General features: G+C 44.7%; 1 long non-coding RNA gene across 1 annotated transcript; it reads right to left on the bottom strand.

Annotated features, from left to right (window-relative positions):
* Window positions 1–2,480: 2,480 nt before the first annotated feature.
* On the bottom strand, window positions 2,481–14,786 carry LOC125942056 (uncharacterized). The gene is made up of 3 exons (XR_007464759.1): window positions 14,601–14,786; window positions 9,688–9,729; window positions 2,481–2,510 (listed from the first exon to the last, which is right to left on the bottom strand). It is a non-coding gene; the product is annotated as an uncharacterized LOC125942056 (long non-coding RNA).
* Window positions 14,787–17,730: the final 2,944 nt, after the last annotated feature.

Below are 17,730 nucleotides of genomic sequence, written 5' to 3'. Positions count from 1 at the left end.
AGTTGCGTATGAAGCGCCGGAAGTTAAGAAGCAAGTCCGAGAAAACTTCGCATGATCTTTTTGACGCAGCGGGACGACGAAATTCGAGGACGGCGACAAGATTCTCAGGGTCCGGTCGAATTCCATCTTTGCTAAGTGGCCCAGAGCCTTGAGGGTCTTGCTGGCGAAACTGTAGCTTTTATTTTGTGTTGAGCTGTAGTATGGGGATAGCACCTTTTATGGAGCAGGAAACCACACTTTGGATATGTCGATACTTTAGCTTGGATAATCGTGGATACTCACTTACCACAAACGCGTAAAGACTCATTATATGTGGAATGACTGTGTTCATGCATGCTTGGACACTGCGCACTATTGGGCCGCTATAACGTAAACCTATTCCAAACTGTATCTACTACATTTCTGCAATAAACCCTCCACGATCCGTCAAATACGTCAAATATTTTTTAGCCACCCCAACTTCACCTACCATGTCCCACGACGTCAGAAAAAGTGACGAGAACTCGCTATCTGCTATGATGTGTGCACATTGATTATGCGCGATTAGACCGAACAAAGGATAAATACTTATTTCCGATTCTACGTCTTTCACGCCGTTAGCCCACCGATATTGGTCAAAAGCTTTCGTGCAGCACTCACTTCGACTGTCCCTTATGCGACGTCACGAAACCGACAAAGATCACCACGTCAAAGTTACCTGGGGCACTATAACGTAAAGCTATTCCAAACTTTTCTATTCCAATTCTGGAGTCAGCCCACCACGATTGGTCAAAACATTTTCGGGCCACTCCCAACTTCGTCTGTCTTTCACGAGACGTCACGAAAACCGCGATAGCTCCCCATCTGATATGACTTGTACACACTGATTATGCATTGATTAAACCGCACAAAAGAAAAAATAATTATTCCTGATTCGACGCCTTTTCACCACTAGCCATTTGCTATTGGTCCAATGTTTTCGGGCTGCACCCACTTCGCCTGTCTGTCACGCGACCTCACAAAACCGCGAAAACTGACCGCGTCAAAGTGACGTGTACGCGAAAAAATGCATTAGTATGCCGAACAAAACTGAAAATATTTCTGAATAGCCTGGACCCAGTTCCGAAAGCAATAGAAGATGGCTGCCCGCCGATCGCTCAGGCCACGGTGTTCTAACACCGTGGCTCAGGCCCTCGCTACTCACACCTGGCGGTGAGCATGTATTTATTTGCGCATAATAAACCTGTTTGCGTGGCAGTAAAACGTTATCGAACCCTTTCGGCACGTATACGACATCGCTCTGGCAACTCTTCCTTGCTGGGGATGGCACTGTGCTGGCTCGGGCCCATCGAAACCCTCTCCACTAGAGCGTGCTCCTCGCCTCTTCTCGGCCAATTAGATAACAAACAGCTCTCAGGGCAGGTAATGTTATTCGTTTTGAAAGCGAACAAAGTTGACTTCCTATAAATGAGGAGAGTGTTTGATTGAGTTGTTCAGACAACGCTGCGGGTCACCGCCCGATGCTTGCGTCGGTGGTTATACGTAAATTTGATGTCAGGAGATTGGAATAAAAACGGAGTTTTTGAATAAATTGTCTAACCACATTTTGTAATTACGTTTCAAATTCATTGCATGTTGTTTTGATCTAGTGTCGGGTGTATCCACTCCTGCTATGTCTCCTGTATCGAGACAGCAGTATCTATAAATAAATAAATAAATAAATAAATAAATAAATAAATAAATAAATAAATAAATAAATAAATAAATAAATAAATAAATAAATAAATAGGTAACCCTTGGTAGATCCGGGAACGCTTTTCTCAGACGCTCATTACATGATAATGTTTGGTGGTATTTTCGTAGGATGTTCATGTTTGGGAGGGCATTCGAATGTTTTGTTATGAACGCTGGTGGTCCATCAGATTCTGGTGTAGGTTGTTTCTTAGCTAATACCGACTTCCTCTCTGATCTTGACGCGACGTCATAAGCCCGATCGAGAAGAACTTGTGGATGGTCTCGTTGTGCTAGCGTTACTTTAAGGTCGTTTAGGTGGCGTGGATATAATCGTTGTCTTCGCTACAGATTCTTCTTATTCGTTTCGCTTGTCCGACAAAAATTCCTCGCTTGCAGTGTCGCGGGTGATGACTGGTGCAGTCTAAATACTGGTGGCTATCCGTAGGCTTCCGGTAAAGTGTTGTTCTGAGTTCTCCATTTTCTATGTAAAACGTCGTGTCGAGGAGGTTGATCTGACTAGGAAAGTGGTGAGCAGTAAACTTAATACTCAGGTGAAAGTGGCTTAAATGGCTAATTAGGTCGGTTACCGCTTTTGTGCCGTGTTCCCATATTATGAATATGTCGTCAATGTAACGCTGGTAGGTGTGCAGTTTTGAAGGGTATGACTTTATCAGGTTTGCTTCAAGCTGTCCCATAAAGATGTTGAAAAAGCTGGTACAGGGAGAGCCCTTGCCCCCAAAATATGCCAAAGGTGTTGTCCAGCTTACCGTAAAGCTTCTGCAGGCTGGGTGCATCCACTACATAGGGGAGAAGAAAAGAACACCGCTTGAAGTTAAAGCCACGACAAATTCTGCTATACGCGGCAAATCCATCCAGCAAGAAAGACGATTATGCTGCTATAGAGGGCATGAAGCGGGAAAGGCTATGACAAAAGAGCATGTGTTACACCCTGAGTTCTAGAGATGCCATAGGATGTGCCACTTCCAGTGATAATATCGAAGAGGCATGTGAATGAACAAAAAGAAGACAAAGACAGAACCTTGCTACCACTAGAGAGATTGTATATGACTCCTTTATGAGCCGAGTTTCCCATATGTCTACTATCTTGCACGTCAACCGAATCAATCTTTTAAGGAAAAACAATGCTTATACACCTTTTTTTTCTGAAGACAGCGGTAAGCTCCCACTGAAGATTTGGTAATGCCTGCCGTATGCACTCTGGATCATTTTTATTCTTCTGTAACTTCCTTCTCATGATAAGGGTGCTCTGTGAGTAATTGACCTAGATAAACGTACGCCTCTAAAGTCTCTAGAGGCTTACTGGCCATCATTCATTCTTGTTTCCTTGATAGGCTATTGAAAGTTTCATTTGTCTTCAGTATATTAATCTTCAAACCTACTCTTGCACTTTCTCGGTTAAGGTTCTCAGTCATTTGTTGAAATTCATCCTCAGTGTTGCTGAACAGAACAATGTCATCCGCAAACCGAAGGATGCTGAGATATTCGCTGTTGATCCTCACTCCTAAGCTCTAACTTCTTATTCATCGCTAGTTGTAGAAGGTATAGAAGGAGCCTCCATATCCTGTTCATCACTGCTTCGAATAGTAGCGTTGTTCTCACTCCTTATACATTGCTAGATAGAAGGAGCCTCCATATCCTGTTCATCACTACTTCGAATGAAGTAGCGTGGTTGCTCACTCCTACGTTCTAACTTCATATTCATCGCTAGTGATAGAAGGAGCCTCTGTATCCTATACATCACTGCTTCGAATGAAGGTATGTGGTTGCTCTGGGTAGTGTACAGCTCAATAAAAAAGTTCTTCTGCTGCTTTTACTATATCATCGAAATTGCTTATGACATTACCGTCATCACCTTGCCCTGGATACACCTTGCCCTGTCCAATGCCACTGATTTCATGCTGCGGAAAGGTTTTACGGCTCACTCAAGCTTGCCAGCGTTACAATTTTTAATATCGCTCATTTTCTTCTGGTGTATCAGCTTTGACAGTTACGCGAATTTTATCCGATTTTTTTAGTTGGACTTTTTTTTTCTTTGTCGTTTCTTTATTAGGTCCTTTGTTACTTGTGACAGCTTATTTGCTGGTTTCATTGGTGCCTTACCTCCCACTTCAATTTCTCCTTCAAAAATCAACCTAGTTACGGTTTCATTAATTACCTCTGTCCTACTTTTAGCTTCCTGTTTTATCTTCCTGCATATTTTTTGCAAGCACAATCCTGAATGGGTTAGACCTCACCAACCTATGATCACCGCTCTTTACCTAACAATTCTACATCCTGCACGATGCAGGGTAGAATGTAGGGAGTTTGAAATCTATTTAATTTCTTGTTTCTCCATTACGGCTTTTCCAGGTCTATTTCCTGTTACTGCGCTTTCTGAAAACGTATTCATTATTCAGAATCAATCTATTTCCGCAACTTCTACCAACATCTATCCTCTAATATTTCTGGAATGAATGCCGTAGTTTCCAATTGCTTGTTACCTAGCCTGCTCTTCCGCCGCTTTTGCATTGAAGTCACCCATGACTACAGTGTACTAAAGTTGCACCTTGCTCATGCTAATTCAACATCATCATAAAACTGTTCTGTTCCTTGATCCTCTTGACTGGACTATTTTAGGACGATTTTATTACAAACTTGCACATATTAGCTATGGTCGTTGTGCGATTTCGTCTGAGCGAATAGATCGAAATATTATGTTGCATGTGTTGAGTCGCCGCTTGCCAGAGCTGATTATGGGGATGATGATGATGATAATTTAGTGGCATCCGCTTTGAAACGGGGCGGGGACAAATGGTCACCTAGCCTGCTTGATTTTATCAGGCATGCTATACATGTTTTCCTCTAGCATATTTGTATACATTTCCTTACGCTTTTTCTTTTCCTTCGAAATCTACCTTGTACATACGAAGTCTACCAAATACATACAAAATCTACCAAAATCAACATTGTTTCATACGCCGTCAACCTATGGCTGTTACAGACCCGGCCGTATCAATCTCTTTCCTGCTTTTTTTCCCCCACCAATACTCTAAATGCCTCTTGCTTATCTTTGCTTAGCTGTAACTTTCATTGAGCACAGCCTAATGGCGCAACCTGTCGAAAAACATGCCAGATTCAAAATACAAAAAATGGTGTACTGAAAAATCTTTACATTCCTGACAATCATGGATTGTTAACTCCATAGCTTGTTTTCTCTCTACCAGGTCTCAATATACAATCCTTTGTTGACAGAGCAACAGAAGCTGTACCTCAATGCTGAATATTGGATTTACATTACTTTGTGATCCATATAAATAACTACCCGCCACGGTGGCTCAGTCAGCTAAGCCGTCGTGCTGCTGAGCACGAGATCGCGGGATCGAATCCCGACCGCGGCAAACGCCCGTGTGCTTGCGTTCTAGTGCACGTTAAAGAACCCCAGGTGGTCAAAATTAATCCTAAGTTCTCCACTACGGGGTGCCTCATAATCAGAACTGGTTTTGGCACATAAAAACCCAGAAAGAAGAAGTATATAAACAACTCATCGCGTAACTTTTCTGTCACATCCGCTTGCAGGCCGTCGATTCTGCGCATCACTCCCACAGTACTAAGAAATCTTTCAGTAATCACTGCATATGCTGAAAGGGCAACCCCGGCGATTTTTTTTTACCGTGCCAAGGTAACGGGATTTCTAGGTTCCTGAGACACCTCTGTCACGCGTCGGACAGTAGAATTGTCGCACGAATAAGAAAATAATTTTATAAAGGCAGAAAAGCACATAAACGAAACCTAAACCTAACCGAGCAGCCGAGCGAACATTTTCATGTGACGTCATGAGTGGCACACTGGCGGGGAAGGCGCGAATGCCGGTCTCGCCAGTGCGGACAACGATAGCAGTGAAGAGCAGACGTTCAAGTGATTCGTGACCGCGTCAGACCACTGGCACAACGTCTTCAGACGTTAACGCGAGCTGCAGCAGCTCTTCGGAGCTGTGAAAAAGTGGCAGTCTACGATTACGGCGAATTCAATAACCGAGAATTGCCGTTTGCATTCGACCCGCCACGATAGCCAGTGCCTAGCGCAACACATCGTGCTGCATCATGAAGACCATGGGGAGCCCTATCACTGATCTGATACGTGCTGCGTGCTATATTTAGGTGTTTTAGCCCTTCTCAGGAAATCGTTTCTCATACTTCCTATAAGATGTTGTGGAGCGCTGCTTTCCGCAATTGTATGTCGATTTATAGAGCGCAAAATTTCCCCGGAAGAACACCGCTAAGTATGCAAAGCACTGACACGCACATTTCCGTATACATCGGCATGGTACCGCTGGCGACCGCTCGTCGTTCACTTGAGATATAATACAAGCCGTGCATATGTTACATCAAATAAAGTCAGAACATAGCAAGAGACGCAGATTTTGTAAGCATGTAAGCACTTTCGAATCACTCAGTGTAGCGTTGTTATGAGCGACCGGACACCTCCGCAAACAGCGAGTGGAAGATGGATCGTAGTTTTCTTCTTCTTCTTTCTGGGGTTTTACGTGCCAAAACCAGTTCTGATTATGAGGCACGCCGTAGTGGAGGGCTCCGGATTAATTTTGACCACCTGGGGTTCTTTAACGTGCACTACAACGCAAGCACACGGGCGTTTTTGCATTTCGCCTCCATCGAAATGCGGCCGCCGGGGCCGGGATAAGATGGATCGTAGTATACGCTTTGTTATGCTGCCTACTTATCATTCTTCGTACTCTTTTCATGCACACCATTCATGTGTTCTATAAAATAGGCATGGATTCATACTTTATGACTTCTTTCGTATGATCGTTTATTTCCAGAGCGCGTAGTTTTCTCGGGAAACGCCGATGCCAGTACTAACACCGCTGGCAGCTGAACGCGGCGGTTTTTTACGCGGCTGTATCGAAGTGGCCTCCGATTGTTGCCCATTTTGGATAAAAGGCAAGCAGTGCGCTTCGGAAGCTAAATAATGAGTCAGCATAACAACATGTAAAGATGCACCCATGCGCGAAGTCACATTTAATTTAGGGAAGTGCCAGCGAGCGCGACTGGTAGCCTTTGAGAACACCAATGTATCGATGTTGATAGTGCGCGGTGTCGTCGCTTCTCGCTTTTTGTGTGTGCACTGTCCCAAATGAATACTTTACTTCAAATCCGTATAGTCACAACTGAACTAAGAAAGCAGTTTTCTTCATCCTATTGGCTTAGTTAGCTTCAGGTCAGCCGCTCAGGTCCACCAGTACAGTATACAGAGGCACTAACTCGGCGACTGTGACTGGCCTGACCTCGGTTGAATGCGATCGACATCAGTTCAAACTGCGTGTGCGGCTGACAAGGGCTGAAGTTCTTGCGGTCAATGACGCAACGCCACTTGCCACCCATTCACGTGCCCGTCCACAAAGAACGTAACTTCTCGAGACAGCAACTTCTCACGCCAAACACTAACTCACGATAGGCGGCTCCTCAATTGCTGTCATCTGCCAATAATTCCCAGCATGCTCTGCGTATGGCGCCTTTTAAGTCATAACATAATGTGGCCAGTAGCTGAGGTGCGGGCTGGGCAGGTGTTTCGAGGTAATTAACACAAAATTAATTTGTAAAAAATCTGCACAATTGTCAAGCCTGCTTTTTCGAGAACATGACGGAAGTGTGCAGAGGAAGGAACCCAGTGAATTTCATTGACATCCGTTGGCATCAAAACATCGCCAGAGTTTCCATTTAACGGTCTGTTTGCATTGTCCTGCTCATGGCGTGAGATTTGGCAAATGCTTTTTCTTTTCCGTTAAACACTTTACATCTCATTTTCAAAGCGTTTGTTCCCGTTTGTGCATTCGGTCGTAGGTGTGCAACCGCGCGCTTTAAAAGCTACATTATCTACAACCTACTCTGCCTTCGGCCGTTTATCACGAAGCTTTAACTCGGGAGCTCCTATCTATATACGTGGAATCAGATAAATAGTTCACGGCAACAACTGCACCGAACTTGAAGAGGTTTGTTACATATAACAGAAAAGGTTAAAATCTAATGACTTTAGGCAGCGGATTTCCTATTTACGCCGTCATATTTTTGGTCACGAATTCTTCCAAGCCACAAAATTTTAAACAATACCAAAAACTCAAGTATCGAGTTTACAACTAATTAAGCAATGAAAAACCATACCACAATTTCTTAAATTGCACCTAAAAGCACATCTAAAGTGAACAAGATTGCTATATTATACGCCACTCTGAAGGATACCACTAATTTATGACTAGGACTTTTGGGAAGCCCTCGTTAACAATGTAATAAACCTTGCTAAGCTCTAAAGCTCGACATCAAATTTGTCCGCTTTAGATGCTCGAACAGATTCAGTTTACAGAACTGCGATATTTGTTTTTGGTGCCAACTTACAAATTTGTAAACTTCGTGCTTCTACTTTTTCTGTTTGCTTTTTTTTTAACTTGCTAACTTTCAACAATATTTTCGAAAATTTTCATACTCTATATAAAAAATTTGCTTCCTAGAGTCACTAGAATTTTACTTGCTCTCTCAGGTGCAACTTTTTTTTTTCATTCGTAAAGCGGTGGGCTCAGAAAAGCCTTTCTGCGTTTCATATGTACTTGGTTAGGGAAATCGGAGTTGGTGCCAAGCAAAAGCTTCCTCTAAACACCAGGCTCCGCCTTACAAACCGCTCACGAATAGAATTTTTTTTTTCACAATGAAACGCCAGGCGGTGAAAGGAATTAAAACTGTTTATTGTGTGTGTCATTTTTGTTTTGTTTGCTAAAGTAATTAGGTGCCATTTGTTCCAACCTGTCAATTCAGCTTCCCACAGAATTCCTTTCATCTATGGAGTGCGCCCGTGCGTGATCGAAGGCCCTACCCATGAGAACGGGCCCATGCCCGGGCCGGGCCGGGGCCGGGCTCGCCCATGGAGCCGCGGGCCCGGCGCGGGCCTGTTAAGGTTAGTTTACCTGGCCCGGCCCGTGGGCTGGGCCGCGCCCGAATTTTCGGGGAGGGCCCGAGACCGTGCAGTGCTGTAGGACCAAGTTGTTAAAAAATGAGCTACGAGATACGACGATGGGACCACCGATGGTTTGCTAACAGTCGCCTTTCGCGCCTGGTGAATGTTCTTGTTGTCATTGAACATGTAATTAGGAAAAATTAGTTGCCTAAAATTATAATTACTTGTATAATTGCGTTAGCTCAAATGTGAAATTGTTCATCGCATTCCAAAACAGTCTATTCGACAGATTCTGGCTCCCTACATTTCCCCCAGTTAATTTGTCAACGTTTCGTCGAACGGGTCGCGCACGCCAACAGCAGCGCTCTCAAACGAGGCTTAAATGAATCAACACTACTGAATAGCAGATTTGGTGACCGTGAAAAAGTGGCAAGGTGACAGCCTAGCTGTTGGCTTCTGCAGCAGCCGCGTCATGCTGTTTACTACAGGGCATTGCACAACGGCTAAGAGTGGCCATAAGAAATGCGACAGAAACGAAGCAAAAAAAAAAGAAGAAAAGCAAGCCACGGCTGCTTGTCTGTAGCAGCAGCTGCGGTATGTGTGCAGAGGCAGTTGCATTACAAAAAACTTCCGTCACATAAAATGCAGAGAAGACAACACATTTCGGAGGGAGAGACATACAAAACTAACATTTGTTAAGGATTTGTACAGATATACTGTAGATTTCTTTACATACATACGTGTTTTAATTTAGCTACACGTTGCTTAATGAAATTAAGTGCAACATGTTATTCGTGTTTCATAGAATTTGCGGCTTCCAAAGAGAACTTCAGCTTTTCATTCTGCCCAAATGAGTCGTTTATTAACAAGGCCTGATCAGAGCCGGCAATTGAAATAACGGATAAATTGTTTCTGCCAGGACAACTGCCGGCAATACGACATATATCTTGGCGGAAATGTAGAACATATGATTGTACGTAGGTGCCTGACGCTATGCAATACATAAGCACTCACCGACAGTAGATTCATCTTTCCACCTGGAGCGGGTGTCGAACCCTGAAACGGAAACAAGCCAGGCTTAAAAAGGAGGTATTTGCATCTTCAGTCTGTACGATTGTTTTATTTTGTTAACCCTGTCCGTAATAATACCACCTTGTTCGTGTAAGTTTACCAGTGTATACATTGATCATGGGTCCCATTGCCGGCGGGCAATGCCTTATCCAGTGGGGCGGGGTCACATAGGGAACATAGAAAAGAATTATGCAGCCTAGCCAGTCTCTCCTCCTCGAACCCCCTTCCCCATCCCCGGTCAAGTGCGTGCTCCCTACGAAAAAAAAATCTCTGGTTATGCCACTGCCCTTGGGACCCCCGTCTGTTATATAGGTATCTGCATACTGCATCTTCGTGTGACACATTTCACATTTTTGGGTGAAGAACCATCGTCTTTGAACGGAACAAGAGTCGATGACAAACACGAGCGCTCACTAGTGACCATAATGCTTATTTTTAGAGAAAGCTACAAACACGCGCTCATCACCAAGGGCACGAGGGCAGGACACGTTTACACATTTGGCCTTTTATAAGTTTACTTTATCATGTGGCCGCTGCTACATAGGTCCAACGGGCCGTTACATTAAGCGTAGATTATGTGAAAATGCGAAATAACAGTAGGGTACGCCTTGCTGGCCACTTATCTAATCTAGTCAAGCGCACGCGTGGAAATGAATTAGTTTGACCAATGCACCATCTTAAAGAAATATCCGGCGCAAAAACACGCGTGATTCACAAGTATAAGGTATGTCCTGCGACAGTGTTTAGTTGAACTTAAACAACAAAAATAATCATCGGCGTTTGTTATCCACCCCCCAATTACTGCTGTAATTGTGTTAATCAATTCCATGACCTTGCCGTGTTCTTGCTAGGCGATCTTAACTTTCCTAATGTTACCTGAAATCCTGAATTGCCCATTGGGAATCCCTTCTCCTACACTAGCCAATGCAATTCGAGAAATGTGTTCCCGTATTTCCTTTTCTCAAATAATTACGCAACCTACAAAACAACGAAATCTGTTTCAAGTACTCTCGATCGAGTTCTAACATCCAGACCGGATCTCGTTCCGAGTACTAATTATTTGCCTGGCTTAAGCGATCATCGTCTTCCCCCTTTGACATTGCACTATCGAAACCAAAAGTTACAAATCAAATTAAAACAGTTTGTGACGATTCCTCTGCTAATTTCGAGGCCATTCACAATAAACTTTGCGGATTCATCGCAATGTTATTCACCAATTTTGACGATCGTACGGTTCAGACTAACTGGAACTTGTTTGTAGCTTAAGTTAACCACTTAACTAACAAGTTCATTTTTATCGCTCTGTCATTTCTAACAATTCCCCATGGTACAACCGTATTATTAAGCGCTTATCCAACAGAAACAAGCGTATTTACAGGTACGCTAAGCTTTCTGCACAAAATTATCAATAGGCTGCCTATGAGCTTGTCTCGACAGATTGCGTTACTGCACTTAGAAATGCTAAACATAACTTTCTACACAATACCCTCCCATTCATGCTACCAAGCGACCCCAAAAATTTTGGCTTGTGGTAAACCCAAAAGATAATCATTTGAGAAGTCGTGTTGACAGTACGGGAAATTTCACCCCTTCAAAGCTGTGGGCAGGACTTAATGAAATCCTTGAAAGTAATTTCTCTGCAACTTCGACTACCTCACAGCCAGCTGCGCACTACTGGGACTACCTTCCAATCTCTCCTAATATTATTGACCCTACTGGCGTAGAAAATTTAATCAGTACGTTAAACGTTTCTTCATCCCCTGGTTGCGATTCCGTTAATCAGAAATCTTGAAAAGCACCTGTTGTTTCAGAAATCCCTGAACGATTTTTCTCTCCAGGCGATTCGAAGATGGAGAAGGTGATTCCACTTCATGAAGTAGGTAACAAATATTCCCCGCTTTAATTATCAGCCCATTTCAATCACTAGCATCCCATGCAAGCTCTTGGATCATATTCTGCTTTCAAATCTGGTGAAGTTTCTCGTCTCAAACTCATTTTTCTCACACACACAACATGGCTTTCGGAAAACATATTTATGTGAAACTTCGCTCATAATGTTCATGCATAAACTGACATCACTCTTGACCATGGTTCCTTGGCAGACTGCATTTTTTGGACTTTGACAAGGTGTGTCATAAGTTATTACTTTTCAAATTAAGTTTACTTAACCTCGATTAAAAACATCTAATTTGGTTTGACTTATTCCCGCTAAACCGTTTCCAATTTGTTTTTATTTTTTCTAACATCAACTCCCCACTGACTCTTGCGAACTCTGGTACACCACAGGGTTCAGTGCTTTGTCCGCTACTTTTCCTCATGCATATTGACGACTTTTCTAACTGCATTTCATCTCAAATACACCTATACGTGAAGGGGGTGGATCTTGAAAGCGATCTGCGTCGTGGAGAAAGTGCGCGCCTGCGTGGGCACATCTTCAAAGCGATCCGTGAAATTGACAAAGTACGCCACGCCGAGTGCCGGTAGCTTCGTATGCGCTGTGCTTTCGACGCTTAGTTGACGTTAACGCTAGAGAGAGCACAAAGGTCAATTCATTCGCTGCAGGCACGCTTCCTCACTCCAGCGTTTTGACAGCGAGTTTCCGCATTCATAGAGTGAGATATGTTCATGTTTACCTTTGTGCGCGTGACACCGTGCTTGCTAATTTAGTAAGTGAATGTTTGCAAGTTTATACAGCCAGTAAAACTAATATCCTTACTTCGTAGAGCTGTCTACTAATTTGCTATCGCAATCGATGCAACGCCTTTCGGGCGAAACTGGGACTTTCTTTCGCCAGCACGGCCGGCGGCGCTGATGCGCCGACGTGCGCGCCATCTGGTGGTGCTTCGAGGTGGCTTCCTCCATTTTCCTCCTCATGCTTCCGCTGCACCCTCCTCCACCGCTTTCCTCCTCGCGGTGTCTTCGCTCTCGCCCTATTACATCCCGTGGTGCTTCTCCGCGCTCGCCCTTTCATTTTCGCTGTCGTTCGCTGGGTCACGCCACTGAGGCACGCCAACGCTCAACGCAAGACCGGCCGTTTAAGACCTGTGCTCAAACGCAACCTCCAGCAACGGCCGCCGATCGCATACAACAAAGAACAGTCGCCCAAGCCAGCATGGTGGCGAAAGTACACAGCTCATGGATGGCGCCACTGCCTACGCAGTATTACGGCACCCATGAAAAATAAGTTCTATAGCTTTTAAAAGAAGTTACGAAAATAACACTTCCATAAGAGGCAGTTAGAAGCACTTATAAACGGTCTAAGCAATCTACACTTAATTTCAAACCAAAGCTTTCAGAGTGAATTTTACGCCAGAATTCAATCTTAAGATATTAAAAAGATCGAGTGGAAGTTCAGATAAAAACGTGCGTCAACAAGTCTGTTAACTCGCTAACTCTGTGAACGAGTGGAAAGAACGGTGTTCGCAACCCCAGTCAAACCATGAATATGCATCGTGAAACGCCGCTGAATGCAAAGCACAATGTCACTGGTGCATATTCAGCTCTGGAGAACGCACGATAGGCCATTTCTTGCAGTTGCATGAGCGCGGTATTTATGCATCTACAGGAGGGCAAAAGACTGACAAAAGTGTCACGTTGCACAGATGCTGTTAGATGTCACTGCTACTTAGAACGCCACCTATTGCTCGTCAACGCTCTACAGAATTGACACGACCATCAATTTCGCGTTAACGGGTGAGACGGAACTTGTGTAACTTGCTCCACAGGAACTTTCTTCACCCCTTCCCACAACGGTCCTTGCGGGTCCTTGCTCGAAAGGTCATATAAGGGCTCTAATCACTCTCATTGGTCATGTGGAAGTGGTGGTTGCCTGGTGGGCTCGTTCATCAGAGTACCCCTTTCAAAAAGAAACTGTCTTTGACTCCTCCCTCCGCCACCCCTGCGGCTGCTGGCTACTGTCTTGCGCGAAGGGCCGGTACCGGAAATAGTGCGAAGCGAGGAGGCCCGGGGTTACCATTGACACTACACACCTTGAGCAGACGCAAGCTACAAGCAACGAAAACGAGGCGCAAACATTTATTTATTGTGGAGGCCACACAGTTTCGGAAGACGCATCCAGCAGAGCAGCAACGTCTTCGATACGCTGTGAAGCGGGGCTTAGAACCCGAGCTCATGCTCGAAGCGAATGCGATGTGGAGCGGCGTCGATATGCGGTGGTGAACACAGACAAGCGAGGCGAACGTTTACTCCCCAAAAACTGATAAGTAACCAAAACGTTCCGGGAATGCGAACGATCACTTTCTCCTAAACTCGAAGCCTGTCAGAATCGATTCGCAGTGAAGAGATATCAGTGGGACAGGACCATGTCGTTTTTGGTGTTGCCAAACAAGTACCTTGAGAAACAACTTCAGGCACGACAAGTTTGCTTCGGTGCATAGTGTGGTAAAACCTGGTCTCTGCCGGACGTGTCTATATGCGATGTTGGACCGCTACAAGGTTATGTTCAATGGGGCTTATGCCGGTAAAAATATTATCGTGTTGTGTAGGCGTGCATATGGTCGCAAACCTAGAACAGCTTCTCTCGCCAATATAAAAAAAAAGAAAAGAAGGGAAGCTGCACTTAAACTAATCCCCACAGCGCGTAGCATTCGTATAAAAGTTTATTGCATTTATTTTCTCTCTTGCGTTACACGCTGAGCCAGCGCTATCATTGCATTCCCGTGAGCTGCGCCGGCGGGCTCGAACTGAACGTGTCGTGGTCGGCGCACATACGATAGTTACACTTCAAGAGCTCAGATTAAAGCGGTGCTTGCTACGTGACATCCCAGGCCTCAAAATGCACGCGGTGACCGCGATCATGAGCCCAATGAACGACCCGCCCGTTACGTATAGCTCACCGTGCCGCTCGCCGCTGTCTTCTTCGGGGCTGTCGCTCATGTTTGGGCCTGGGAAGACGGTGGTGTACAAGGGGTCACGTTTCGGGACGGCGGCGGTTCTCCCTGCAAGGCATTTCGCGCTGGAGCGTCGCCTCGGCCCGGGACCCACCTCGCTCGGCGTCCTTGCTTGGTGCCGATGGATCGGTGCTCTTTGTCGTCTTCGTCTTCGGGTGCCACTGGGCTGTGATATTCGTTCATCTTGTCTTGTCACCAAATACTGGCTTATAACCGCTACGGGGTACTGGCCAAGAAGCAAGCGGTTTCAAGTAGGTTTATTAGAATTTTCTTCCTTGCATGCTCACTTGCTTGCTTCTTCCTGAGTGATATCGCTCAACACACTTCGGGGCATAGGTAATGAATCGAGCGGTAGCAAAAAAATATTGAAAATGAATTTTATAATAGATAAGATAATATAATAAATACGCATCAATGCTAGAACAATCAATAATCACTATAAAGAAGTTGTCCGAACTATGATATTAGGAATTTTAGCAATACAGTTTCTGCCGGTCGGGTTGGGTCGGGTTGGACTGTCAGTCACTTATGTGCCATATATAGAGTAAAACCATATAATATACAGAGTCACGCCCATATATAAAAACATGCTTTTTGGGCCGTAGTACCACTGTATGGGATTGGCCAAGAATAGGATGAGAGTACAGTGACAATTAACCAAGCTGTAGAAAAATGCGAAAGAAATGTTTTGTGAAGATAAAGGGGAATGTTGGATGACATACCGCTGTAAGAATTAAGCAAGGAAATCACCTTGAATTAAATAGAAATTTTTCGAAGGGTGCGCAGGCATTGCAGTGACAATCTGCTATAAAATAGGCTTCGAAAAAAGATTGTTAGCGCCATGGTGTCTCTTCCAGGCACAGCACTTTAATCGACTAGTAGCCGGACACGAAGCTTCCAGAGACTGCTCTGCGGGTCTCGTATGGCTTCTCTAATGCGGCTGCTTACACGGAGAAAAGAAACAACTTATCGTGAAGTACCGTGCAGGCGCCAGTAATTTCGGCTAAGTTATATAATAAAGGCAACTTATAGATTTGCTGAATTCAAATGACAGTACTGCTTTACAACGACTTAATATAAAAGGAAACGTCAGCTAATTGCCAAATCCAATTTTTCTATTGAAATGCATGCAAAACGCAGAAATGCTTTTGCGAGACAAACGATAAACGAAACTGAATGAAATTTGTTGTTTTTTGGGAATAAAGTTAAATTATAGCCACTCTAGGAAGTAGAAATTCAATTTATGTCCTCGAATGTTTTACAAAATTTTTTGCACATCAGCCAGCTTCAAGAAATTAGCACTAAATTGATAATTCGTAACTATGCATCTAAAAGATACATCGGAGTTCTCTAAACTGCACCTCTTAGAGTAGACAAAGCGGACTAATTAGATGTATGACATTCGTCACCTTTTGTGACTGTTTCGTGGTACTCAAGATATTAGGCAGGAGATGCTCACGGTGGTCAAACCAAAGCCTAATGTTCCAGAAGACTGTAGCCGTTGGTGCGCTAACTCATTGCTGCAGTACCTGCATCACGTTTATGAAGTGTTTATCATGCCTTTATTTTATGCATCTTTTGTTCGTATTTTTTATTAGATATTCCTTGCAGAAAATATCTCAGATAAATAAGGCAGTTATGGCGCACCGATACAAAAGCATTTTATTGCGATAGCAATTATATGGACACTTCAACCGGATTTCTGCCGTCGGCGTCGCCGTCGTCGTCGTTGTCGCCGTCGCCGTGAGGTTCCGTATAGATTCCAAGGGCGATAACATCGTCGCCGCGCGCCGTATGCGCGAGCGAAAGCGCGCGGGGGACGCGCGCTATCACGGAGGGCGAACGGACGGCGGAAAGCAAACGCGACTGTCCCGCGAAAGGACGTTGGGGTATGGGAGGGAGGGAGGCGGGGCGGCGCTGTGCTCCGGCGCCAAAGGCGTATCTTGCCACTCAATCTCCCACGCGAATGCAAGAAACGGGAAGAGGGGGGGGGGGGGGGGGGGCAGCTTCTTCTCTGCCAACTTCTTCTCTGCCCGGCGGGCGACTCTTATCTCCACACGGCTGTGACCTTTGTAGGCGCCGTGCATTCGCCGCTCAGTTTCCGTTGAAGCGATAGACCGTGCGAACTTGCGCTTGCTGCCAGCGTTTTGACAGTCGTTGGCTGCGGTCATTCAGTGTGATCTATTCATGTTTTCTTGTGCGCGCTGACACCACGATTGTCAATTCAGTTAGTAAGCCAATGTGTCCAAGTTTATGCAGCCGATAAAACTACTATCCCTACTCCGAATAACGCTCTACTAATTTGCTATCGCAATCGATGCTTTGCCTCTCGGGCGAAACTGCGACATTTTTTCATAAAGATTATAACACTTCTCTGCTGACAACTCTCTCATTCTGTTAAGAGTAAGCGATTCGAGACACAATGATAATTTCTACTAATCAAGATTCGTAGCAGCGACATATATCAGCACTTGCACGATAATAAGTCAGTACAGCTAAGAAATTCAAAATTTCACTGACTAACGTTTTGCTACTAACTTCAGTCGTACTTTCCGGATTCAAGTCATGCAATACAGAAACCATACCTTTTTGCTTGAGACTCTTTCCCTAGCAGTCAAATTCAAGTTAGCCTATACATACTGATAATATGCAGCAAAACGTATGGTTGTTTAGTTTATATGATTTCTCAATGGGAAAAAAAAGCCGTGCAGGAAAATATAACTAGAGCAGCGTGACATTTTACGGCACCGTTTTGAGAACGTCCTTCTCGAAACCGGTGTATCTAGCAAGTGCTTCCGGAAGGCGAAGATTCTGCAAAAAGCTTCGCAAACACTCCGTCGCACGAGCATGAACAGCGCAGTCGAATGGCACATTTTCGTTAAGTGCGAAGGGCCTACTCCGTGTAAGTACATCCACAGGTGGCTTGCTCCAGCGGCAAAGTGCCTGAGCTCTTGTGCGGCTCGGCCATTGCGACAACTCGGCTGGCCACGTGTGCGCCTTTCCTTCGCTCGAAATAAACAGGTGCTGATGGTCGTGGTGATTTCGCTAGAGGCAGGGTTAGCCAGTTGGACTTGGC

The sequence above is a fragment of the Dermacentor silvarum genome, unplaced genomic scaffold (assembly GCF_013339745.2).
Source record: "Dermacentor silvarum isolate Dsil-2018 unplaced genomic scaffold, BIME_Dsil_1.4 Seq966, whole genome shotgun sequence".
Lineage (NCBI taxonomy): Eukaryota > Metazoa > Arthropoda > Arachnida > Ixodida > Ixodidae > Dermacentor > Dermacentor silvarum.
Note: the sequence above shows the minus strand (reverse complement) of the source record. Positions and strands in the feature narration are given on the sequence as shown.